Genomic DNA, 25012 nt, shown 5'->3' with positions numbered 1-25012 from the left:
AATAAGTATACTTTGTGAACATTAGCGGCCACTCTGGTAGGCGCACCTTCAAATACGTGCATTATTTTTCTCTAGGTTAATTAATTTACTATGCAAATTCAACACTCAAAATACATGAATATTCATTATTAAACTCAATAAAAATTCTGTGTTAACAATCCCTCCTCTGATGACTAAATATGTCAACACACCAAATCTTCCCACACAAATATTTGCATCATCTAAAATTCTGTCATTTCAATCCCTTCACATCTTCGTTCCCTTCTTGAATTTCCCCTAAACAATTTTTCTCTTTTTTCTCTTTTCATTTCTCCCCTGCTCTGATCATTTTTGATTTTCTTCAATTTAATCATTTTACACAATTTACATATTCCCCATACTCCAATTATACAAATCACAATAATCAATATCTCTTGTATTATTTTCAATAATATCCCTTTCCCAATGTTGCTGAGCCAATTTCCCACTAAAGCAAATCCTTTGCCAACTTTCCCCCAAAACACCTAGTTCTTTCAACTCTTTCACATCAACACTCTCATTAGTCAGGTTAGTAAGTAAGCTTCTAATTTCTTTACTATTGTCAGGAATGAACGAACAGCAATGCTTTGAATTAAGCATTTTGCAAACTCTGCCATCCTTTGCTAAAAGAATGTCTAACGCAAGGCGGTTCTGAAGAGTCATAGCTCTTTCCACAGCCATGTTTTTATTTATCAGGATCATGGCTCCTGAAAAATTTGTCAGCATGTTATCTACAATAGTAGATAACGTTTGAATCTTGAGCGAATTCAGAACAACTCCCACTGAAGGAATTATTGCTCTAAATATATCTCCCACTGCCAGAAGGAGAATCTCTCTTTTCTCTACTATGATGTAACCCAGTCATTTTTGGTAATCTCTTTAAGTCATCCAGTTGGAAAATCTTTGGGAAAACTATCCCCAAATAACATGTGCCATACCATGCTCTTGGAAGACGGTAATAAGCATTAAGTCCACAAATGTACTATATCCCAGGAATCGCTGGATCCTGTCCATTCAACATAAATGTCCATTTACTCTGAAACAAAAACACATGTCTACATTCACTCATTCCCACAAGCAAAGTGTTAGTACTAGATTTAGGGCTATATACACAAAGCTTCCCTATGTGTTGCGCAGCTAAAGCTAATTTCCCTTGTGTTTTTATTGCACTATAACCATAATCACTCCTAAAAGTCCTTTTCTCTAAGCCCTTTTCTAATTTCTCCTTCAATGCCTTTCTACTGTCTTCTGTGTGGTCTAAGAAGCTCTTTTCTAAAGGTGTAAGCAAGCATGTCAGGTTACTCCTGTGAGCGTACGCAGTCCCAAAAGTTAATGTAGGCTCAAAGAAACTCCTCACTAATACAATGTCATTATCCTAAGCTACTCTACTCAGATACCTAATTATGGGGATAAACGAACACAACATTGTGGTTGGTGTAGATATACTGAATGTATTCCTCGATATAGAATCTTGTTAGTAACAGACTACGACCTATCCCATAAGTTAGAGACAAACTATGATAGGTAACTCCTTCTTCGACTGATGAAGGAATCTGTGTACACACAAAACAATTCTTTGCATCCGTCGTCTCAACATACTCACGCAATAGAAGACATTAGAAGAAGGTTCCCCTTGAGCATTATCTATGTGCAAATATTACTCATTCAATCTAAACTTCTCTATTGCTGTTAATGCAGTAGTTGTCTCTAAAGCTGAAGTATGGTTGGCTTTACTCTTGTCAAGAACAGCCATACCCACAATCAATATCACACACAATATGAGGCACCCAATTGCCAAACCAACACTCATGTATTTACAGAACCTGTTCTTCCCACCCTGCTGACTAATGTTACCCATGATCTGTAACGAATCAGAAAGTAGAAGATAAAATTGTTTAGAAACTATGCAGCAAAAATCAAAAACAAAGGTCTTCTTTCAGCAGTTATTTACAGCTCTCAGTTTCTCTTGCAGGATCCTTCTTCTCAAAATCGGTTAGCTTGTCAAAATCAGTTAACAGCTTGTCAAATCAGGCTATCTTGTCAAATCAGGTTATCAAAGTCTTTTCCAGTTACTTTCAATAGTCTTTTTTCTCTTTGTACTTTTCTCAATTTTTCTCAGCAGTTCAGTTCATAATCTTCTTTCAAGTGCCAAAATATTGACCTGGAATGTCTCGATCAAAACAAAAAGACAAAAATTATTTTTGCCATTCACTTGTAGTTGCATACGTCCATTCACGACCTGCATACCTTCGACTTGCTGTTCTCTTTCTTTTCAATTTTTAATCTCCATTCTATTCTCCTTCACTTAGATCTTCTCTCCTATGCGTATCTACTTCTTCTTCTATTGTTGTCTCAACAACTGCTTCCTTTCTCTTGCCACTTATCTCCTTTCAGTGGACCCTTGGTCAATGCCCTTTCCAGTGTTGAACTAGAAACTTCTTGCTTTGCAGGATTTTCTCTCAACAGACCTGCGGCTGGTTCAGGAGGAGTCAGACCACATTGGCTTTGATCCGCCACAACTCCTTTCCCCTTAGGGTCTGGCGTTTGGTCTGTTTGCCTCTCAAAATCGTCTGCTTCTGGGAGAGCCCTCCTCTAACTAGACTCTCCAGCTGCCTCAACTGAGATTGGCTCACTGTCACCCTCCTGGAGGCCTTCTCCTTTGTCTCTCACAGGAGTGACTGAACCGTCCTCAATGTACTCAGATCCGTTCTCAGTTCCTCTTTCTTCTCTTTCCGGCTCTGAGGCTTGTCTGGTCATTTTTGGTAATCCAAACAACTCTTCTTCATTGTCCAAAGGACATGTCACTTTTCTTGTGTGGTTTGCGTGAATCTAGTTCGGAACTCTAGCACACTTCACAGCTGTGGTAGTGATCAGAACCACCTGGAAAGGGCCTTTCTACCGAGGCTCCAAACACGTCTTCCTCACATCTTTCCGGACCACCACCCACTCACCCACCGTCAGGGTGTGTCCTTGATTTTGGGTCAGTGGCAGTGTGGTGGCTTCCACCTGCTGAGAGAAAGGGCGAACCACATCAGACAGACCTTTGCAGTAGTCCAATACCATATCATCTGTAATGCTCACAGATGCATTTGCAGGGACCGCTGACAACCTCATTACTCTGTCCATGAGGATTTTGTGCAGCGACAATCCTGTCTTCCTGTCGGAAGTGTTTCTCATTGTCATCAGAACTAACAGCAGTGCGTCAGGCCATTTCAAATTCATGGACGCACACATTTTTGCCATTCTTGATATCTAGGTACCATTCATCTGTTCCACTAATCCTGATGTTTCAGGGCGGTAACTACAATGCAACTTCTGCTCATAGCAATTTCACTACTTCATTTTTTAAGTGACTTTCCCTATCTGATTCTAAAGAGGTCAGAAACCCAAAACGTGGTATCAGTTCTCTTAGCGGTAATTTTGCTACTATGAGGCTGTCATTTCTTCATGTAGGGTACCCTCCAATCCAATAACTAAAGATGCAGACAATCATCAACACATATCTCAAACCTCCACACACAGGCATCTCAATGAAATCCATTTGCATTCTGCTGAATGGACCTCCTGCTTTTCCAATGTGGCTCAAATTAACCCCAGTCCCTTTTCCCGTGTTCATTTGCTGACAAATGATGCAACAATGGCAAACTGCTTCAGCAACTTGTCTAATCCTCGGGTTGAACCGATGAATCATGGCATCCCTCCCAACATGTGCTTGACCATGATAGTACCTAGCCATTTGAGACAACAGACTATTTGGCAAAACCAATTGTCCCTCTTCTGAAACCCACATTTCATCCTGTCATTGTACACATTTCATTTTGCTTCATGAACGTTTTTCCTCTCTGTCAACATTATTCTGCAATGTTTTCAATTCCTCCAATGTATCTATTACATGCAGTGCAAAACCTGGACATATTTCATCTTCTTTAGGTAACAATTCCCACTTATCTTTGAATGATATACAGTTCAATGCGCAAAATCTTCCGTCTTAATCCGCATATCCATTTCCCATTGACACAAAATCTTGCGATTTCAGATGTGCGCTGCATTTCACCATGGCAATCTTTTCAGGCATTTGGATAGCTTGCAACAATTCTTTAATTCTCTCACCATTTCTCACTGGTAAACTAGAAGTGATCATAAAACCTCTCTGCGACCACAACTGGCCAAAGTCATGGACTATTCCAAATCCATACTGGCTATCCTTATAGATGGGAAATTTTAGATGAGCAGAAACATGGCACGCTCTAGTAATGGCTAACAGTTCTGCTACTTGTGCAGAATATACTCCTCGAAGCCAAGACGCCTCCAATATACCAGTAATTGGGCACACAGTTTATCCTGCTCTCAGTACTCCTGCATTGTCTCTTAGACAGGAACCATCAACAATGATAATTTGGTCATTTTCTTCCAATCGGGTATCTCTAATATTAGGTCTCGGTTTTGAGCACAGATCAGTTACTTCAAGACAATCATGCTCAATGTCTTCCAATTTTTCAATTTCCACATTTTCATTTGGAAGCAAGGTTGCCAGGTTCAGCACTGTACATCTTTTCAATTACTCATTTGGTGACCCCAAAATACTTGTCTCATATCTGGTCAATCTTGCACCTGTCAGGTATTGGGTCTTGGTTCGTGTAAGCAAAACTTAAACTGAGTGAGGGACCATTACTGTTAGGGGATGTCCCATCACAACGCCTTCACACTGTGCGAGGCTCTGTCCAACCGCTACAACTGCACGCAGACAGCCTGGTAAAGCTGCTGCAACTGGGTCCAAAGTAGCTGAAAAATATGCTACTTGGCAGTTTACACCTCCATAAACCTGAGTCAAGGCAGACAAAGAACATGCATCACGCTCATGACAAAACAATGTGAAAGACTTTGTGTAATCAGGCATACCCAAAGCCGAAGCTTTGCACAGACTCTCAATTCAGAAAACGCCTTCATGCAAGCCTGGTCTAACACTAGGGGATCAGTAACCTCTTTGTGGGTCAGCTTCTGGAAGGGCTTGGAAATGACTGAAAAATTGGGAATCCATTGGCGGCAGTAGTCTACCATCCCCAGAAACATCCTGACATCTCTCTGTGCGGTCGGGGAACTCGTCTGCAATATGGCTGTGACCCTTTCTCTGGATATTTTCCTTATTCCCTTCTCAATCAGGTGACCCAAGTATTTCACCTCTTTCTGACAGTATTGCAATTTCAGTGCAGACACTTTATGACCGTTCTTTCCCAAATGGTTCAGTAAGGCAATCGTGTCATACTTGCACTCGTCCCTTGTTTTGGATGCGAACAATAACTCATCAATGTACTGTACCAAGGTCGATTGGAAAGGCAATTCCAATGACTCCAAATTCTTTTTCAAGGTCTGATTGAATATGGAAGGTGACTCTGAAACACCCCTGAGGAATTCGACACCAACAGTAAACTCAGTCCAAAAATTTGAAACAAAAGAGAAACTGTCTGTCCTCATGAAGAGGCACAGAAAAGAAGGCTTGTGACAAGTCTATAATGGTGAACCATTCAGCATCACATGGAATCTGAAACAGACTCACGGCAGAATTTGGCACCAGGGGACAACATTTCATCACAAAGTTATTTATTTTACTCAAATCCTGGACAATTCGAACTTTCCCACAGGGCTCTTTCAATCCCATTATCGGTGAATTACATGGGCTGCTCAATACTTCTTTCAAGGCCCCTAATTTCACAAATTCTGCAATTATTTGGGCAACCTCTATAAGAATATCCTGTAGTATGTGCTTCTGGGTAATCTGAGGAAAAATTGCATTCGGCTTTACAGGAATTTTAACTGGGTCAACTCCCTTTATCAGACCTATCTCTTTGCCTGTCAGATCCCACACTTTCTCTTTAACCGTTACCTGTAAATCAGGAGGAGCTCCTTCACAGTGAACACTGGAAAGAAATTAATCAGTAGGTACTCCTCATTTATAGTCTCACATTTGGTCTCTGGGACTGGGTCATCCTCATCATCACTATTTGTCTGTATCTCAATTCCGTCATTTGAACAGGTAATTGAGCTCCTCCTTTTACACAGCAAGTCTCTTCCCAGTAGGGATACCGGACTTGAATCACAGACTATTAATTTGTGCAATCCTTTAAAATGGCCAATCTTAACCCGAACTGGTTCTGTTATTGTGTTGGTCAAATACTGATTTACTACTCCTACATTCTGGACTTTTTCCTGGAAGGGGAAAATGTGTAACTTCTGCAGTTCTTACTGTAGAGCATGTAGCTCCTGTGTCAACCAAGAATGAAACCTTGTGCCCTTTTCCTTTACATATGGGCCTTTCTGATCTACTTCTAAAGAAGCTGCAAGCACACATTCCTCTTCATCGGAACTCTCACTCACCCAATCATCATTTATTCCATTCTCAATGTGTAACGGAATTGGTGAACTTTGTTATTACCTTGGTTAGACCTCTGACCTGTGACCTTTTGAGGAAGCATCACCTGCTGCTGCTGTTCCATTGGGGCTTGAGGTATTTGAATTTGCTGTCTAGATACCATTGGAAACTGTCATTTGTACACGTGGCATTTGCACTTGCTGCATGAGTTGAACATTCTGCATTTGATTCACATTACTATGAAAACTTGGATTATGACCTCTCATTCTCGGCCCTCTCATGTTTTGGAACAAATTGATGTCACATGTTTGTTGAACTACACCTTCCTGCACCATCATCGAACACTCCCACTTCTAATGGCTGACCGCTCTGCAAGCGTGACAAGGGAACAATCTCTTCATTCCCTGCACATCATTCGGAGCCACCACAGTATTCAAATCAGGTCTACGGTTTCCATTAGCTTTGCTACCTCGACCTCTCATCTGATTTTGAAACACCACATTTCCCTGCTGCTGCTGTTATAAATTTTCCTGCATGCCTGTTTGTGCCGTTTTAGTCTGCATCACCATCACCTTTTCCTTCAACCTTCACTGCTTCAACTCGATCTCGTCACTATAGTACTTTGCATAGGGCAACACCTTCTCAATTGGTTTTGCTTGCCAGCAAATCATATGACTCTTAATCATCTGGCTAATTTCAGGTCTCAATCCTTCCACAAATCTGAACATAAAATGTCTCATGCCAATCTTTCATAATACGCATGTATTGACTCCTTTGCTATCCTGAGCTATCCTATCTATTTTCTGCCAGACAATGTTTTTGGGTGAAATTCTCATTTGCAAAAATTCAATCACTTTGTAGTAATATTTCATTACTTCAGGAGATGGCACATCTGTAACCTGATCTCTCTGGTTCTTTTGTCGGCCAGTCTATACTCCTCTTACACTCTATCCACATATCAGCTGGATCTACTATCTCTAATAGAGTGTTCAAGTCTTCCCACAGACACTTTGCAAGCTTCACAAACCTGTCTGTCTGCTGGTACCGTTCTACTGGCTTCTCTCTCAACCTGAGATAGTCATTTGTAAAGGACAGAATGTTACTTCTGGTCCAAGGGACATGAACAAAATTCCATTTTCTTGGCCCGTCTCCCTTGCCACTTGTCTAAGGCCCCCCATGTCTGGACACTTTGGAATAACTCCCTAAAGTGTGCCTTCATCCCTGCAGATCTCATGTGTTCAAAGTCCCTTGCTTCGAATTCTAACCTGTAACTCCTATTCAAATGTTTTGTTTTCTCTATTTCTATGCCGTACTTTTCTGCCAGGTCTGCTAGCTTTGTATGCACATTACTCACTTCCTTCGTAATCTTTGGGCAAAGATATCTCAGTTCTGCTTCTGTGTAGGACTCTAATCCATTCACACCCATATTCCCTTCAATGAGCTCACCCCCTTCCATTCCTAGTCTCGTATAGTTCAAGTACTCCTCTCCCTTAGGTGCACTCTGCAGGGTATTCAGCTGTTCTAACCATTAAGTCAATTGTTGGGCAGTCAAACCTTGCAGCAAAATATTATTAGCTGGGCATGTGGCACTTGCTGTACCATTGTATTCAGGGACTGCAGTGTCATTAATTTCAGGCTCTGACTAACATTCAACCCTATCACAGTTTCCGGAGAAACTCCGAATGGACTAAGGTCTAGCAATGATCTCAACCCGTCAAAGGCCTGTCCCACAGGAGACACTACTCGGATATTCTCATTAAGTCCTCTGACTCAGAACTCCCTCTGCACTGGGTTTTTCTTGTGCAAATAAAGGTACAACTGGACCAATGGTAACAGGTACAGACACAGAATCTGGGCTTGGTCTGATACTCAAATTCTGAGGGTGCACAGTTCCCATATTCTGACTCATCAGTACAGACATATCTGTCTGAGTCCCTGTTATTGGAGTGTACTTTGGCATTACTTGTGGCTGCACTTGAGGCAGTAAAAGTGGAGTTGGCTGTGCCTGAACCAACATCGGTTTCTTGAAAACCTGTCTTTTAGGCACTATTAGGTTTGTGTCTTCTTCCCCTACAGGTACATCAGGGTAAATTTGCAAAACACTCGTCTGTGGCACCTGATTTTGTGCTACCGGAGTAACAGGTGCATTAAGACTGCTCTGCATTGGGCTCTGTGTCATAGTCGGATTATCCTGCACTGGACTCGTTGTCATGTTAACCTGGGCTGGAGCTGAAGGATGTACACTGGTACTCGGGTTGTTCTCTTGTGCTACATATGGTGGGGGACGACTCCTCAAAAACTGTAAAATAAACTCGTCATCGTCTGACTCTTCCTACATGTCAATGATCCTCTAGACTCCTTTGGTATCCACTGCCTACTCTCGGAAGGGCTCCTGTTTGTTTTTCGGGTAGCTTTCCTTCTTTGGTGACTTGTGCAATCGCTGGAAATAACTTATTCACCTGCAAAGTCTCAGCTCTCCACAATTTCTGTGCATGGTCCCATCTAGCCTCCGCTAGTGTCTTTTCTGCCTTTTTCATTCCCCTCTCAAATTTCTGTTGCTGTTCCTGTCTGGCTACTAACTCCCAGATTGCTAATGCCTCAAACTGTGCTGGTCTCGAAGGGGGTTTCAGATCATACAGCACCCTCCTCAAATGCTCTGAGCTCCTCAAATGAAATGTTCCGCGAGCAGGTAACGCTAAACTCCCATCCTTCTCTGTCACTTTGCACCATTGTTTTAGCCAAAGACATGGTGCAACACCTTGCTCTTCGATTCCAATGTAAGCTGGTGTACCTTCTGGCAGCCAAATATCCCCTATACTCGATATAATGTACGTATATCCCCTTAAAGCACTCTTTAAAGCTTTGAAAAATTAAATTTTTGCGACTTTTATGTTTTTCAAAATCAAATCAGGAGGTGACTTTTAATCCCAAAATTCTCTTCACCCACCTTTTCAACCAATTGCGCTTCACAGACGTCTGCCAATCTGTGTGCGACCCTTCTTACTAACCAAACTAGCCCAGCCTGGCTCCAATGATGTCACACCCACACATACTGTGGCTGACAAAGTTTCACGTTTTGTCCTCCTAAACTCAGATTCACACAAAACTAATGCAAAATTATTGCGAGCACTAAACTAAATCAAAACCCAATTTGCCCATTTACTACAGGTAGGGTAACACAACCGCTTCAGAAACTTTACGGATTTTTCACTGACGGCATTTCACTTTAGCAGCTACTCCTTCTTTCTCAGTTTCCCTGATTCACAAGCAAAATTTGACCCACAAATTTCACTCTCAACTGATCAGTGGATCTGTCCTGGTGTACAGAGGACTTGCCAGATCTCAGTCAAAAATTATTTCCTTCACTTTGACTCACACTCTGACTTGTAGATCACGCTTGATCGACCTATTAAACCAGACAAATTACAACAAAAATACACTTATCAATATACTCCAGAGTATTAGACCACGCAGGGTCCGTACATCAACAACTATGTGGACAATTTTTTAGCACAAAGCGCCACATACATGTTAAGTTCCATGACTTCCCTACAACTTCATTTGGAGTACGCAAACTTCCTAAGCTCTCACAAACATCACAATTCACCTGCGATTTGCATAAGCAGTGCAAGCGCAAAACCTACTTCATTCACACTGTCACTAGAATTCTGAGAACATCCTCAAACAATCATTGGTAAACTCCAAGATTCTGGGAAGGTCATTTTAGATACTTAGGGGCACATTTTCTGTCCACTTTGTATCATCAAATCTAAATAATCCAAACTCTCACCAATTTTTCCAAAATCTGCGAATTACTCTGCTCTTTGTAGGAGACTAACTCTTACCCTACTAGCATCTCTGGGAACACCTGTTATTTCTTGCTGACTATCTCGGGGACCAAATACTCTACTACCTATCTCTGGACTGTATGATGGGCTCTTAAGGAGACAAAACATGTACCGGGCACCTATGATGGGCTTTTAAGGAAACAAACCATGTATTGTGCACCTATGATGGGCTCTTAAGGAGACAAACCATCTATCTGTGCTACCATCTCTGTTAGTGGGTCTGACCCTATTAAGTAAACTTACAAGGGAGACGCAAATAGGCCGACGGATCTTTTGACTCGGTTTTTCCCACCATACAAGTCAATAACATCAATAATTAATAACATCAATAATCAATAGGAGTCAGTAACTTCCCCACATAATGACCTCTTGGCCATAAATAACCACACCTTTAAGTAAACGTTAGAATTATTATTTCCCTATATTAACAATGCTAATGTCACGTAACATAATCTCAAAATCAATTGATAAACATACAAAAACAATAATGGCTGTCCAAAGTGGTGAAAGAATCACAACCTAATCAAAGCTTGAGCTACTACACATTCTAATGTTACAGTGCAAATTAACAGCAAGAATAACTATGCAAATGATATTACATACTTTTAGGTTCAGAAAAGAAAAGACATCAACCGTTATTACATGTAGCAAACTTCAGTGAGAACCCTAACTAGCACCATAATAGAATAGCATGTTTGCAAAACAATTTAGTCACACAAATTTGAAAAAACATCTAACTATGGCTCTATCAAAATAGCGGTTGGTACCTAGAAACAAAAGCAAATAGACATAGCAATCAGTAAAGTCATGGTATACCTGTCCTCAATAGGGTTCAGCAAGCTGTGACAGTCTTCGTCAGCAGGACATCAGTTCAGTCAGCAAGTCATCAGGATTCAGCATTAAGGTTCAGAAAAAACAAAGTCTCTCTAAGCAGTAAAGTTAAGCATGTCTCCTCTTGGGACAGCCTAGAAAATAATAGCCTAAACTCTCTAGAAGAATAGGGTGAATGGCTTCTCTCCTCCCGATGCAGTCTGTCTATGTTAGATTTCCTAAAACTACTTCCCACATCCTAATTGGTCAGGGGATCGCATGTTCGCACTTTGTCCAATGAATCCAAAACCTCAAATCTACAATTCTACTACTACATGGTTCACATGTTGAAAATTGGCTCCTCTACTTCCGCTCCCGTCATCCAGCTCATCAGGTATCAATATTGTTGCAGCTTAGAATCCAGTCAGTACATCCATTGTCTTCTCCTGGGAAGGTCAGTTTTACACACATTACATTAAACATTGTTTCACTAGCAACTACATCATCTTCTAGCAAGCAGTTTGTCATGAGAACGAACTTCAGCTATGAGCACATGGACAGAACAGTGGAAAATCACAATTTAATTCTATAAGCATCCATTTTATTAAACGCCTAATAAAGCAGCTTGGCATGAGGCCGTGCAACTAGGTCAAGACCTCGCTAAGTTAAGGCCTACAATTAATAAAGCTAATACATAAAGCATAACCCTTAATATGACATATCACTACATTAATCATAGGCTCAATATTTCATATTAATAAGCCATTAATAAGTAAACTTTGTGAACATTGGCAGCCAATCTGATAGGTGCACCTTCCAATGCATGCATTATTTTTCTCTACGTTAATTCATTTACTATCCAAATTCAGCACTCAAAATACATGAATATTCATTATTAAACTCATTAAAAGTTCTGTGTTAACAAGGCCAAGGTGCATCATCTGATTCAGATTTGGGTAGTCTCTCTTTTCGTTTTCATCAGATGCAGGACAAGTGTTTTTTAAGCCAATTCCGCCTGATGACGTCTTTGGTAAGGCTAACTAGAGATTGCCTGGGACGATTGATAGAGCGGAACGAGGTAACAAATTTACCTACGTTTGGTCGCTCTTTAGGCCGATGAATCTTTTGACTTAGTGGGAACTCTCTGTACTATTAATCCGATCAGTCTCATCAAATCAATAATCAATAACGAACATAAGCAACACCTTGAACAACATAACACTTAACAATTAATCCAGAATACATTTCGGCGAAATCCTGACCTTTCAGTCAGGAATAACCACACCAGTTTATTGCAAAGTTAGTGAATTTATTTCCCTATATTAACAAAGCTAGCACAATATAAATGTGTCTCAACACCAAATGATAAACATATATGAACATTAATAGCTGTCCATATCGTCGAAACAAGTGTAATCTATGTAGCATTTGAATCACAAGGCATTCGATAATGGCAATGCAAAGCACTAATACGATAATCTGTAATGAACTAATGGCGTACATTTAGTCAGCATAACAAGATCTCAAATTGCATTGTGCAACATATGGAATCCTCGTCTAACCTCAAATTAGCATCGGCATGTGGGACTTCATGCAAAAACAATTTAGCAACATTAATTTAGAAAACTCCTAACTAGGGACCTTACCAAAATCAGCAGTTGGTTACCTAAAAGAAACACAATGCAATTTTACAATTTCCTTTCATATTTACCAATTACGATCAGCATACAAGGAAGTCTTCGTCTCACAGGTACCGTTCTTCAGTCAGCATGGGTACCGTTTCTCGATTAGCATGGGACGGGACAAAGGGGCAGGGTTGGACGGGGCAAATGCCCCACGGTGGCAAGGTAAAACTATTACTTCATGCAAAGGGATCAAATCAAAGTTACAGTCTCTAGGGCAAGAATCATTTAAAGTCTCTTTCTCTCGATTAGAGAAAGCATCAAAGTCTCTCAAAATGGCGTCGCAGCAAGGTGGGCCATAATAGCTACGAAGTCTGCAAAATGGCGGGTATCGAGCTGGTAATGGCTACCTTCTTCTCGTGCACCTGGTTTTTATAGACAACAGTTCGAGTCCAGTAGGGTCTCCATTGGAGGGTTCATAGGTTAGCTTCAAATTGACCAATCAAACACGACAGTTCTCAAGCTTTTACTTAAGCATACATTATCCTTGGAGATGGGTACGCAAGTTGCAACATTGTCTCCTAATTAGCTTACTCTCAGAGCCTCCATTGTCCGCACCTGCAAGTCGACCTTGAATTAAAGAGAAAATATGCCAGGCTGGCACCAACTTTAAGATAAGCATGTGAACAGTTTCTGTGGAAAAGTACAGCTTCAAGCTAAAATACACGTTTAATAGCACAGTGGAAAAATACGAGCATCTAAACCGTGAGACCAGGCAACTAGGCCAAAGCCTCTGCTAAAGTAATGCTAAGCTAAAACATTTCAAACAAGCAAATCGTAGCACACGTTTATGATTATGTCGGATTAGTGCAATTCTAATACACCACGTTATATAAAGCACGCGTATAAATGATGGCAAACTACTCTGAGGGCACATTTTGTCCCCGTACAATCTTTATTAGTTCGGTTAATATCACACACGATCATTTCAGCACTACGTTTAAGCGTTAATAAATCAAAACCTTCATTTTCTGCTTCATCAATCCCTCCTCTGATGACTACTAGTCATCACACAAATTTAGCCCACAAATTTTATTCCATTAAAATTCTGTCAGTTCCCTTTTCCTTTTAATTCCCCTAGTTTGCGCTTTTTATTCTTCTGCCATTCTTTTCATAATTTTCTCCTCCTTTCTTCTTTTAATTCTTTCCATAATCATTATTATTCCCCTTTTTATTCCCCATATTCCAAATACACAAATTATTACTATTAATATTCCTTCTATTATTTTCAATAATATTCCATTCCAAATTCCCCCAATCCAATGTCCCACTGAAGCTATTCCCTTTCCAACCTTTTCCCACACTCCTGGTTCTTTCAGTTCTTTCAAATCACACTATTATCCGGTATATAGGTGCAACAGTGACGTGCACCAATCATTTTGCAAACGCCTCCATCCTTTGCTAAAAGAATGTCTAAAGCAAGCCTATTTTGAAGAGTCATAGCTCTTTCCGCTGCAAGCTCAGCATCTATCAGGATTATAGCACCTGAAAACTTTGTCAGCATGTTATCCACTATAGTAGACAACTTTCGTATCTTGATGGAATTCAGCACAACTCCTAATGAAGGAATCATTGCTCCAAATATATCACCTACCACAGCAGCTGCGGTCTCTCTTTTCTGGATACTATGAGATCCAGATGTCTTTTGAATCATCGATACGTCATCCAGTTGATAAACCTTTGGGAACACTATACCCAAATAACATCTCCCCCACCATCCCTTGGGAAGACGATAATAAGCATTATGCCCACAAATGTAATACACCCCTGGAATGACAGGGTCAAGTCCGTCCATCATGAATGTCCATTTGGCCTTAAAAATAAACGTATGTTTGCACTCACTCGCTCCTACAAAAATATTGTCATAATATGATTCACCTCGATATATACAAAATTTCCCTACATGCCAGGCGTCTAAAGCTATTTTCCCTTGTGTCTTTATAGCAGCAAAATCATAATTATCTACTGAAGTCCTCTTCTGTAGCTCTTTTTCTTATTTCGCTTTCATTTGAGCCCTTCTATCATCTGTGCGATCTAAAAAGCTTATTTCTACAGCAGAGACTGAGCAGGTAAGGTTTTCCCTATGAGCATGAGCCTTTTCAAAATGTTGCATTGGCTCGAAAAAGTCCCTCATAATTTTGTAATCCCAATATCTTGCAGTTTCGCTTAGCTGCGCTATTATAGGAACATAAGCAAAGGTAACATCATAATTCGAGTAAAAATACTGTATGTTAGTTTGACCATAAAACCTAGACATTACTATACTACATGTAATCCCATATGTAAGAGGCATGTGGTGATAAGTTACCCCTTCTTTTACTGATGTCGGTATCTGTGTACACACATAACAATCCTTCGCATCCATAGTCTCAACATACTCTGTTAGTAAGCGATAGAAAACGTTATACGAAAGCTCTTTCTTATCGTGCAAGAGCCTCTCATCCATTGCTAATCTTTTCAATGGTGTTAGTTCAGTGGCAGTAACAGGAGCAATAGTAGAAGCAGTAATAGTCTCATTCTCACCCTTTCCATGCATTCCAAACACAATTGCCATTATTATTATTACACATGTAATTACCAAGCCTATACACACATATTTACAAAACTTCTTTCTATTGTTTGGCGTCATGATCTGTATAGAATCAGAGAGCTAGAAGCACTTATAAATGAAACTATTTAGCAATTCAGTTACAAAGCTGAACACGCACAATGTTCACACCGTCTTCTTCAAAAGGCCAGTCACTTATCGGTTAGCAGCATTTGTCTCAATTCGGCAATAACTCAGTCTTTATCAGTTTAGCAAGTCTCATCCGGTTTAACAATGTCTCAGCTGGTTGTTTCTTTCACGTTATATTGTAGCAAGCAATATCATTTACTCTTTCAATCGACAGAGTCTATGAAACTTTTCTTTTCTATTGGTATCTCTTCTTCTTCTTCGTTCTCGATGCTTAGAGATACAAACTCGTCAGTCCAATCATCATTGACTGCATATGCCCATTCAGGACCAGAATATCTCCTTTTTGGTATCCTTTTCCTCTTCAATTTTGCTTCTCTTTTCGATTCTGCTTCGCTGGTACTTTCCTCTTTCGTCAAGTCTTTTTCCTCACTTGACGATTGTTCCACGACAGTCACTTCTTTTCTTTTCTCTTTCACTTTCGGCCTTCCTCCTTCGTTCAAACTTTCTTTACCCTTTTCTTTTATTGGTGAGATACTTAGTCTTCTCTTTGCACCATGTCCATTTGATGGACCTGCGATCTTTTCTGTAGAGGCTTGAACTCTTTCGTTCTGTTCTGCCTCGTTCTCTCCTTCTGGGGAATCAATCACGTTCTCTTTTTCTTTTTCTGTATCGTCTGCTTCTGGGAAAGCCCTCCTCTGGTCAGGCTCTCCTGCTTTTTCACCCTTTTCGAGCCCTTCGTCACCGTTACTTTCTTCAGGCTCTTTATCACTTTCAGCTGCTTCAGGCTCCTTGTCACCTTCAGCTGCTTCAGGCTTTTTGCTACCCTCAGCTGCTTCAGGTTCTTTGTCACCTGCAGCTTCTTCGTCGCTGTCTGAACTTTCTCCTTGGTCTCCCCCAAGTGAGTTGGTGTCTTCGTTGTCGGAGAATATCTCTTTTTCTCCTGCCTCTGTCTGTTCGCTTTCAGGTCGCTTTTGTTCTGTCGCAGCACTCGGCACTGCTTTATCAGGCACTGGTACTTTCAGCGCTTCAACTTCCTCATCTGTGGGACACAACACCTTCTTTGTGTGACTGGCGTGAATCCAGTTGGGAACCCCCGCACACTTCACAGCGGTAGTTGTCGTCAGGATCACTTGGAAAGGGCCTTTCCAACGGGGTTCCAGACACGATTTTCTCACGTGCTTCTTTACCACGACCCGGTCACCTGCTTTCAGTGCGTGTCCTGGACCTTGGATCGGTGGCAAGGTGGTCGCTTCCACCTGGTGAGAGAAAGAGCGAACCACGTCAGCCAGTCCTATGCAGTAGTCTAACACCATATCATCTGTAATATTCAAAAGCATGTTTGCGGGAACTGCAGGAAGTCTCATAGCCCTGCCCATGAGAATTTCATGCGGAGACAATCCAGTCTTTCTATCGGGAGTGTTTCTCATTGACATTAGCACTAAGGGCAATGCGTCAGGCCATTTCAAATTTGTTGATGCACATATTTTTGCCATTCTCGATTTCAGCGTACCATTCATTTGCTCCACCAATCCTGATGCTTCAGGGCAATAGCTACAGTGCAGCTTTTGCTCAATGTTCAGCGCTTCGCAAAGTAACTTCATCACCTCGTTATTGAAGTGACTTCCCCTATCTGATTCTAAAGAGATCGGGAATCCGAAACGTGGTATCAACTCCCTCAACAATAGCTTGGCAACTGTAAGGCTGTCGTTTCTACGTGTAGGGTATGCCTCAATCCAGTGACTAAAAATGCACACAATCACCAACACATATTTCAGACCCCCATGCACAGGCATCTCAATGAAGTCCATCTGCATGCGGCTAAAAGGACCGCTTGCCCTACCAATGTGACTCGCACTCACAACTGTTCCCTTCCCTGGGTTCATCTGCTGGCAAGTGACACATCGATGGCAAACTGCTTCTGCAGCTTGGCGAAATGTGGGGTTAAACCAATCAGTTTTAAACAATCTTATCATGGCATCTCTCCCTAGGTGAGCTTGCCCATGATAGAACCGCGCAAGCTGTGATAAGAGACTGTTTGGCAAAACAAATTTTCCCTCATGTGAGACCCATAACTCGTCTTGTCTCTTTATACATTGTGATTTAATCCAGGAATCCCTTTCATCCTCCCTGACATTATTCTGTAGTGCTTTTAGTTCCTCTATTGTATCTACAACCTTCAAGGCAAATGCTTCAGCTGGTTCGAGTTCTGGCTCATTTATCGTATTCCAATCATCCCTTAGTAATATACAGTTCAAGGCACAAAATCTTGCGACTTGATCTGCATATGCATTTCCCAGAGACACATAGTCCTGTCCTTTCGTGTGAGCACTGCACTTTACCACTGCAACTTCAGCTGGCACTTGAATGGCGTGTAACAATTCCCTTATTCTCTCCCCGTTCTTTACTGGGGATCCTGAAGAAGTCAGGAACCCTCTCTGTGACCATAGTTGTCCAAAGTCATGCACAATCCCAAACCCGTATTGACTATCAGTGTAAATGGTGACTTTCATCAATGCAGACAATTGACATGCTCTTGTGAGGGCTACGAGTTCTGCTACTTGTGCAGAATAGACTCCTTGAAGCCATCCCGCTTCCAAGACCCCTGTTACAGTACATACAGCATATCCTGCTTTCAAAATCCCCATCCCATCTCTTAGACATGAACCATCAACAAAAAGAATTTGGTCATTTACATCAAGCTTGGTATCCTTGATGTCCGGTCGAGGTTTTGTGCAAAATTCAGTCACCTGAAGGCAGTCATGCTCGACGTCTTCAGCGTTCTCAATTTCAGCATTTTCTCCAGGAAGCAAGGTAGCTGTATTCAACGTAGTGCACCTTTTCAGCTGCACATTCGGTGAGCCCAGAATAATCGTTTCATACCTTGTGAGTCTTGCTCCAGTCATGTGTTGCGTTCGGGAGCGAGTTAAAAGTATCTCAACTGAGTGAGGGACCATGACTGTTACTGGGTGTCCCATCACTATTCCTTCACTCTGAGTGAGGCTGATACCAACTGCTGCTACGGCGCGCAAACACCCTGGGAGTGCTGCTGCAACCGGATCCAAAGTAGCTGAAAAATACGCCACTGGTCTGTTCACGCCACCATGGGCTTGGGTCAAGACAGACAAAGAACATGCATCACGTTCATGACAAAACAATGTGAAAGGCTTCGTGTAGTCAGGCATACCTAAAGCTGGAGCCCTGCACATGCATTCCTTCAGTTCAACAAAAGCATCCATCTCATCTCCTTTCAGTTCAATTTCATCCAAGGCATCCTTCTGGGTCAATTTTAGTAGGGGCTTTGCTAGAGACGAAAAGTTGGGGATCCACTGGCGACAATATCCCACCATTCCCAAAAACTTCCTCACCTCCTTCCTTGTTTTTGGTGGACTCATCTGAAGTATGCTTGTAATTCTTTCCTTCATTATTCTCCGTGACCCTTTCTCTATTTGGTGACCCAAGTATTTCACTTTCTTCTGACAGAACTGTAATTTGGAAGGAGACACCTTATGTCCATTCCTTCCCAAATGATTCAACAGAGCAATGGTATCGGCTGTGCAGCCACTTTCTGTCTTTGATGCAACCAGTAAGTCATCAATGTACTGTACTAGAATTGACTCGAATGGCAATTCTAATGCTTCCAGGTCTTTCTTTAGAATCTGATTGAAGATTGACGGTGACTCAGAGAACCCTTGAGGAATTCGACACCAACTATACACTCTGTCTAGGAATTTGAAACAAAAGAGGAATTGGCTGTCCTCATGAAGAGGCACAGAAAAGAATGCTTGTGACAAATCGATGACTGAGAACCATTCAGCATCGCAAGGAACTTGAAACATTATCACAGCTGGATTTGGTACGACAGGGCAGCACTTTATTATGATGTCATTTATTTTCCTCAAATCCTGCACGAGTCGGACTTTCCCACTTGGCTTTATTAGTCCCATTATTGGTGAATTACATGGACTGCTTAGCACTTCTTTCAGTACCCCCTGCTTTACAAATTCGTCAATGAGTTGGGCAACTTTCATGAGGGTGTCTTGTGGCATGTGATATTGTGGGGTTTGGGGAAAGATCGCATTGGGCTTTACCATCACTTTTACTGGTTCCACTCCTTTCATCAATCCCACCTCTTTCCCTGTCATGTCCCACACTTCCTTTCCGACTGTTTCCCGTAATTCTGCTGGGATGTCTTCTTCAGTTATCATCGGGAAGAGACAAATCAGAGGATACTCTTCGTCGACTGTTTCCATCTCATCCCCCTCTACACTGTCCTCTTCTTCCCCATCATTGCTCGTTTCTATTGTTATTCCTTCGTTTGAACACATTATCGAACAACCCAATTTACACAATAGGTCTCTTCCTAACAGTGCTATCGGGCTTGAGTCACACACCACAAACTGATGTACCCCTTGATAGTTTCCGATGCTGACTGGAACCGGATCTGTTATCGGGTTCGTCAGATGTCTGTTTGCTACTCCCACCACTTGAACTGTCCTCCCTGAGAGTGGCAAATTTGGAACTTCACTGCTCTTAACTGTTGAACGTGTGGCTCCCGTATCAACCAGGAATGAAACACGATGACCCATTACTCTTCCCTCTACGTACGGACCCCTTTGATCAACTTCCAAGGATGCCGCAAGCACACAATCTCCTTCTTCTCCTGAACTCTCACTCTCCCATACGTTGTTTATTCCACTCTCACTGTGTAATGGGAACTGTTGTACTGTGCCATTTGTACTCATTACCTGACCCGTTACCTGTGGAGGAACCATCACTTGCTGCTGACTCATTGGAGCCAAAGGTATTTGCATTTGTTGATTAGGTACCATAGGTAACTGCTGTTGCATTGGCTGCATTTGCGTCATCTGCATACGAGGCATCTGCATCTGCTGCGGCTGCATAGGTTGTAATCCCTGCAATTGATTTACAGTCTGAAAATTTGCGTTTGGACCTCTCATTTTCGGTCCTCTCATTGTCTGAAATGCATTGACATCATTGTTTTGCTGACCAACACCTGCACCTGCACCTACACCTACACCTGCACCTACACCTGCACCTTCCTGCACCACCATCGGGCACTCGCGTTTCCAATGACCGACGATTCCGCACACGTGACACGGCATCACCTTCTTCATCGCCTGTACACCCGTCACAACAGTGTTCAAATCCGGACCATTATTCACAAAACCTCCTCTGCCTCTGCCTCTGGCCTGTGGCTGAAACGCCATGTTTCCCTGCACTTGCAACTGCTGTTGCGGTACCTGCTGTTGGAACCCTTGCATCCCTTGCAAACCTTGCAGACCTTGCAAACCTTGGAGACCTGTTTGAGCTGCCTTAAGCTGCATCATCATCACCTTCTCTTTCAGCTTTTTCTGTTTCACTTCAATTTCGTCGCTACAGTATTTTGCATAAGTCAAGACCTCATCGATCGGTTTCGACTGCCAACAAATCAAATGCGACTTTATCATTTGGCTTATCTCTGGCCTCAGCCCTTCCACAAATCTGAAAACAAAATGGAGCATGTCCTTAGCCTCTATTGTTTCTGTGCCACTGTAATTCTTGAACGCCTTCAACAACCTCTCATAATAACTATGAATCGACTCTTTAGTCTCTTGGGCAGTTCGGTCGATCTTCTGCCAATCCACATTCTTCGCGGGTACCTTTGTTTTCAAATGCTCAATCACCTTATAGTACAAGCTCATCACCATAGGTGATGGTGCGCCTGTCTCCCTGTGTCTCTCTGGTTCACTCGTCGGCCAACCTACAGCTCTTTTGCAATCCTCCCATAAATCTGCCGGAACCACAATCTCGAACAGAGTGTTCAAGTCTTCCCAGAGACATTTTGCAAGCTTCACAAACCTGTCAGTCTGTTGGTACCATTCAATCGGCTTCTCTCTCAGTTTGGGAAAATCGTCCGTAAAGGACTGAATGTCGCTTCTGTGCCATGGTACATGTACTAATTTTCCTCCTGCTGTCTTCCTCATTGGTAGCATTGTTACTGTATCACTACTCTGCGGTCTTTTCTCATTGTGTTCTGTAGCGCTGTCCCTCCTCTTGTCCTTCCTCTTTACCCACCTGCTTTCCCATTTGTCTAAGCACCTCCACACTTGTGCACTCTGCAGCAATTCTCTAAGGTGGGTCTTCATGCCTGCTGACCTCATGTGTTCAAAATCTGTGGTCCCAAAATCTAACCTGTAGCTCCTGCTCAAGTGCTTCGTCTTGTCTATGTCAACCCCGTTTCTGTCAGCTGCTTCCTGCAAGCTCTTATGTATCTTGTTCACTTCCTTCGTAATCCTGGGACATAGATACCTCAGCTCTTCTTCTGTGTAGGACTCTAACCTGTTCACACCCATAGTCCCTTCCACCAATTCTTGTGCTTCCATGTTCAACCTGACCCTATTCATGTAGTCTTCTCCTTTCCCACTAGCTGGACTTTGTGTGGAATTCAGACTGTTGAACCACTGGGTCAACTGTTGCGCATTCACCCCCATCAGGGTAGCGTTCACATCAACTGCCCTCGATGGCTGCGGTAGTTTTTCAGTGTTCGATGTAAGAGGTATTATCAGTGGGGGGCTCGACCTCACCAGTGTTGACTGAGCACATATGGGACTAAACTCCATCAAGGACCCAGACCCAGTTGGCTGAGCCGCTATCGGAGTTATCCCTGGAGTGTTTTCTATGCACCTTCTTTCTGTCCCATTTTGCAGCATTGTTCCCTGACTATTCAGACCTGAATTAGGCTGACTGTACAGAGGTACCACTGGACCTACAGTAATGGGTAACGATATCGCGTCTGGGTTCTGTCCGTTCCCCATGTTCTGTGGCATGTTCATTCCCACACCATGGGTCATCATTGCTGGCATGCCCATCTGGCTCCCCGTCATTTGAACATGTGCGTTTCCTCCCTGCATCTGCTTTTGAGGCATCATAAACTGAGTTGAGTCAGCTTGTGCCATTGTTGGGTTGTAACCATTCTGTACTCCCCTTACTGTTGGATCTAGAATCATTCCTGCACCGTTGTCACTACTGTAGTACCCTGGCATCTGCGGCTGATAATTTTCCGCTGGTTTCAACACGGGCACATCTGGATATATTCTCCTAACCTGTGGTATCTGCAGGGTGAGCAGCAGACTCGGGTCCTTAGATCCCGATGACGCTCCTGAACTCTGGGTTTCACTGTTCTGTACCGGTGCTGGAGGGGCAGAACTGGTACTTGGACCTTGTCCATTCTCTGCATAAGGCGGTGGACGGTCGTTCAGCAATTGCATTATCAACTCCTCATCCTCTAACTCCTCTTCTCTTCTCAACTTTTCCTCGTCCTCTCTATCCTTAGAACACTTTCTGTCTGTCTTACAGGTAGCTTTCTTACCTGTCTCTTCTCCTTCCTTAGTAATTGCGGGGAACAATTTTATCCCCTGCAATACATCTGATCTCCACACCTTCTGTGCATTATCCCACCTAGCATCCGCTAGTGTCTTTTCTACCTTCCTCATTCTGGTCTCGAATTTCTTTTGCTGTTGCTGTCTGGCCATTAGTTCCCAAATTGCTAGAGCCTCAAACTGTGCTGGCCTTGGAGGCACCTTCATGTCGTACATCGTGAATCTCAAATTCTCTAAAATCTTTATATTGAATGTCCCATATATCGGAAACGCTACGCTCCCATGTTTTTCTGTCAACATATGCCATTGCTTTAGCCAAAGACACGGAGCTACCCCCTTTTCTTCCATTACAATGTAAGCTGGTGTACCCTCAGGCGGCGTCTCCTCTCCTACGTTCGCTTTAATGTAAGACTCCCCCTTCATCGCGCTCCTGAATGCTTTAAAGAATTTCATTTTATCGTCTTTGATTTTACAAAGTATATAACCAATATTTAACTTCAATTCCACAAACTTTAATCAATAGGTAACTTTAATTGCACAAATTTGTAATCAATAGGTGACTTTAATTCCCGGAATACTCTTCACCTGCCTTTCCCCTTCCAATCGAGTCCCACGGACTGCGTCCAATCCGTGCGCGGCCCGTCTCACCCACCAACCTATCCCAGCGCGGCTCTTAGTGACGTCACACTCACACACTGCGGCTGACAAAGCCTCGCGGCTAGTCCTCCTTCACTCACCTCTTTTCGTAACAACTTCTTGCATATTGCGAGCTACCAAAAAATAAAACAGATCTGTCGGTTTACTACAGGAAGGGTAACACAGTCGCTTCAGGACCTTAGGGACTTTTCACCAACCGTGACCACTATTCGATCTCTTTCACCAGCCTCGGCCGCTATTCGGTCTTTCTCAGTCCCCACATTTGCAAGCAAATCTGACCCGCAGACCTACTCTCAACTTGTCAATGATCTGTTCTAGTGCACTTAGAATCTTGTCAAAGCCCGAAGTCGAAGTTTCTTTCACTCCCTAACACACGTACCCGACTTGTTGACCACGCCCGATCAACCTACTAAACCGCCCAGACCACAACATGGATCAACATACTCCGGAGTCTCTTGACCTCGCAGGGCCCGTCTCAACAACAACAACCACGTGGACCTTTTTATGCACAAAGCGCCACACGCACATGAAGTTCGACGACTTCCCTACTCTCCACACTCGGAGTCGCACCTCCGCTACCCTTAAAAGAAAACCCTCACAACCTTTTCACACACCCTGCGGCAATAAGCTGTGCAAGCGCAAAACCCTAGCTTCACTCATACCATCACTAGTACCGCCAGCGCTGATTCCACACCTCCGTTCTTTCCATTCGCAAGCTCCGAGATCCCGGGAAAGTCGCGGTGGACCTAGCCCATCATCATTTTGTCAATCGTTTTATCCAAGAAAAATCTAATTCAACCTTTCGAATGGGGTCTCAAAATGCGTAACCGTTAATTCGACACCATGTACTTTAATAGTACAGGGTCCCAAAAGACGTAACCGTCCTCTGCTACCATCTACTGATAGAGCGGAACGAGGTAACAAATTTACCTACGTTTGGTCGCTCTTTAGGCCGATGAATCTTTTGACTTAGTGGGAACTCTCTGTACTATTAATCCGATCAGTCTCATCAAATCAATAATCAATAACGAACATAAGCAACACCTTGAACAACATAACACTTAACAATTAATCCAGAATACATTTCGGCGAAATCCTGACCTTTCAGTCAGGAATAACCACACCAGTTTATTGCAAAGTTAGTGAATTTATTTCCCTATATTAACAAAGCTAGCACAATATAAATGTGTCTCAACACCAAATGATAAACATATATGAACATTAATAGCTGTCCATATCGTCGAAACAAGTGTAATCTATGTAGCATTTGAATCACAAGGCATTCGATAATGGCAATGCAAAGCACTAATACGATAATCTGTAATGAACTAATGGCGTACATTTAGTCAGCATAACAAGATCTCAAATTGCATCGTGCAACATATGGAATCCTCGTCTAACCTCAAATTAGCATCGGCATGTGGGACTTCATGCAAAAACAATTTAGCAACATTAATTTAGAAAACTCCTAACTAGGGACCTTACCAAAATCAGCAGTTGGTTACCTAAAAGAAACACAATGCAATTTTACAATTTCCTTTCATATTTACCAATTACGATCAGCACACAAGGAA

Source organism: Pleurodeles waltl, chromosome 3_2 (assembly GCF_031143425.1).
Source record: "Pleurodeles waltl isolate 20211129_DDA chromosome 3_2, aPleWal1.hap1.20221129, whole genome shotgun sequence".
Taxonomy (NCBI): Eukaryota; Metazoa; Chordata; class Amphibia; order Caudata; family Salamandridae; genus Pleurodeles; species Pleurodeles waltl.
Note: the sequence above shows the minus strand (reverse complement) of the source record.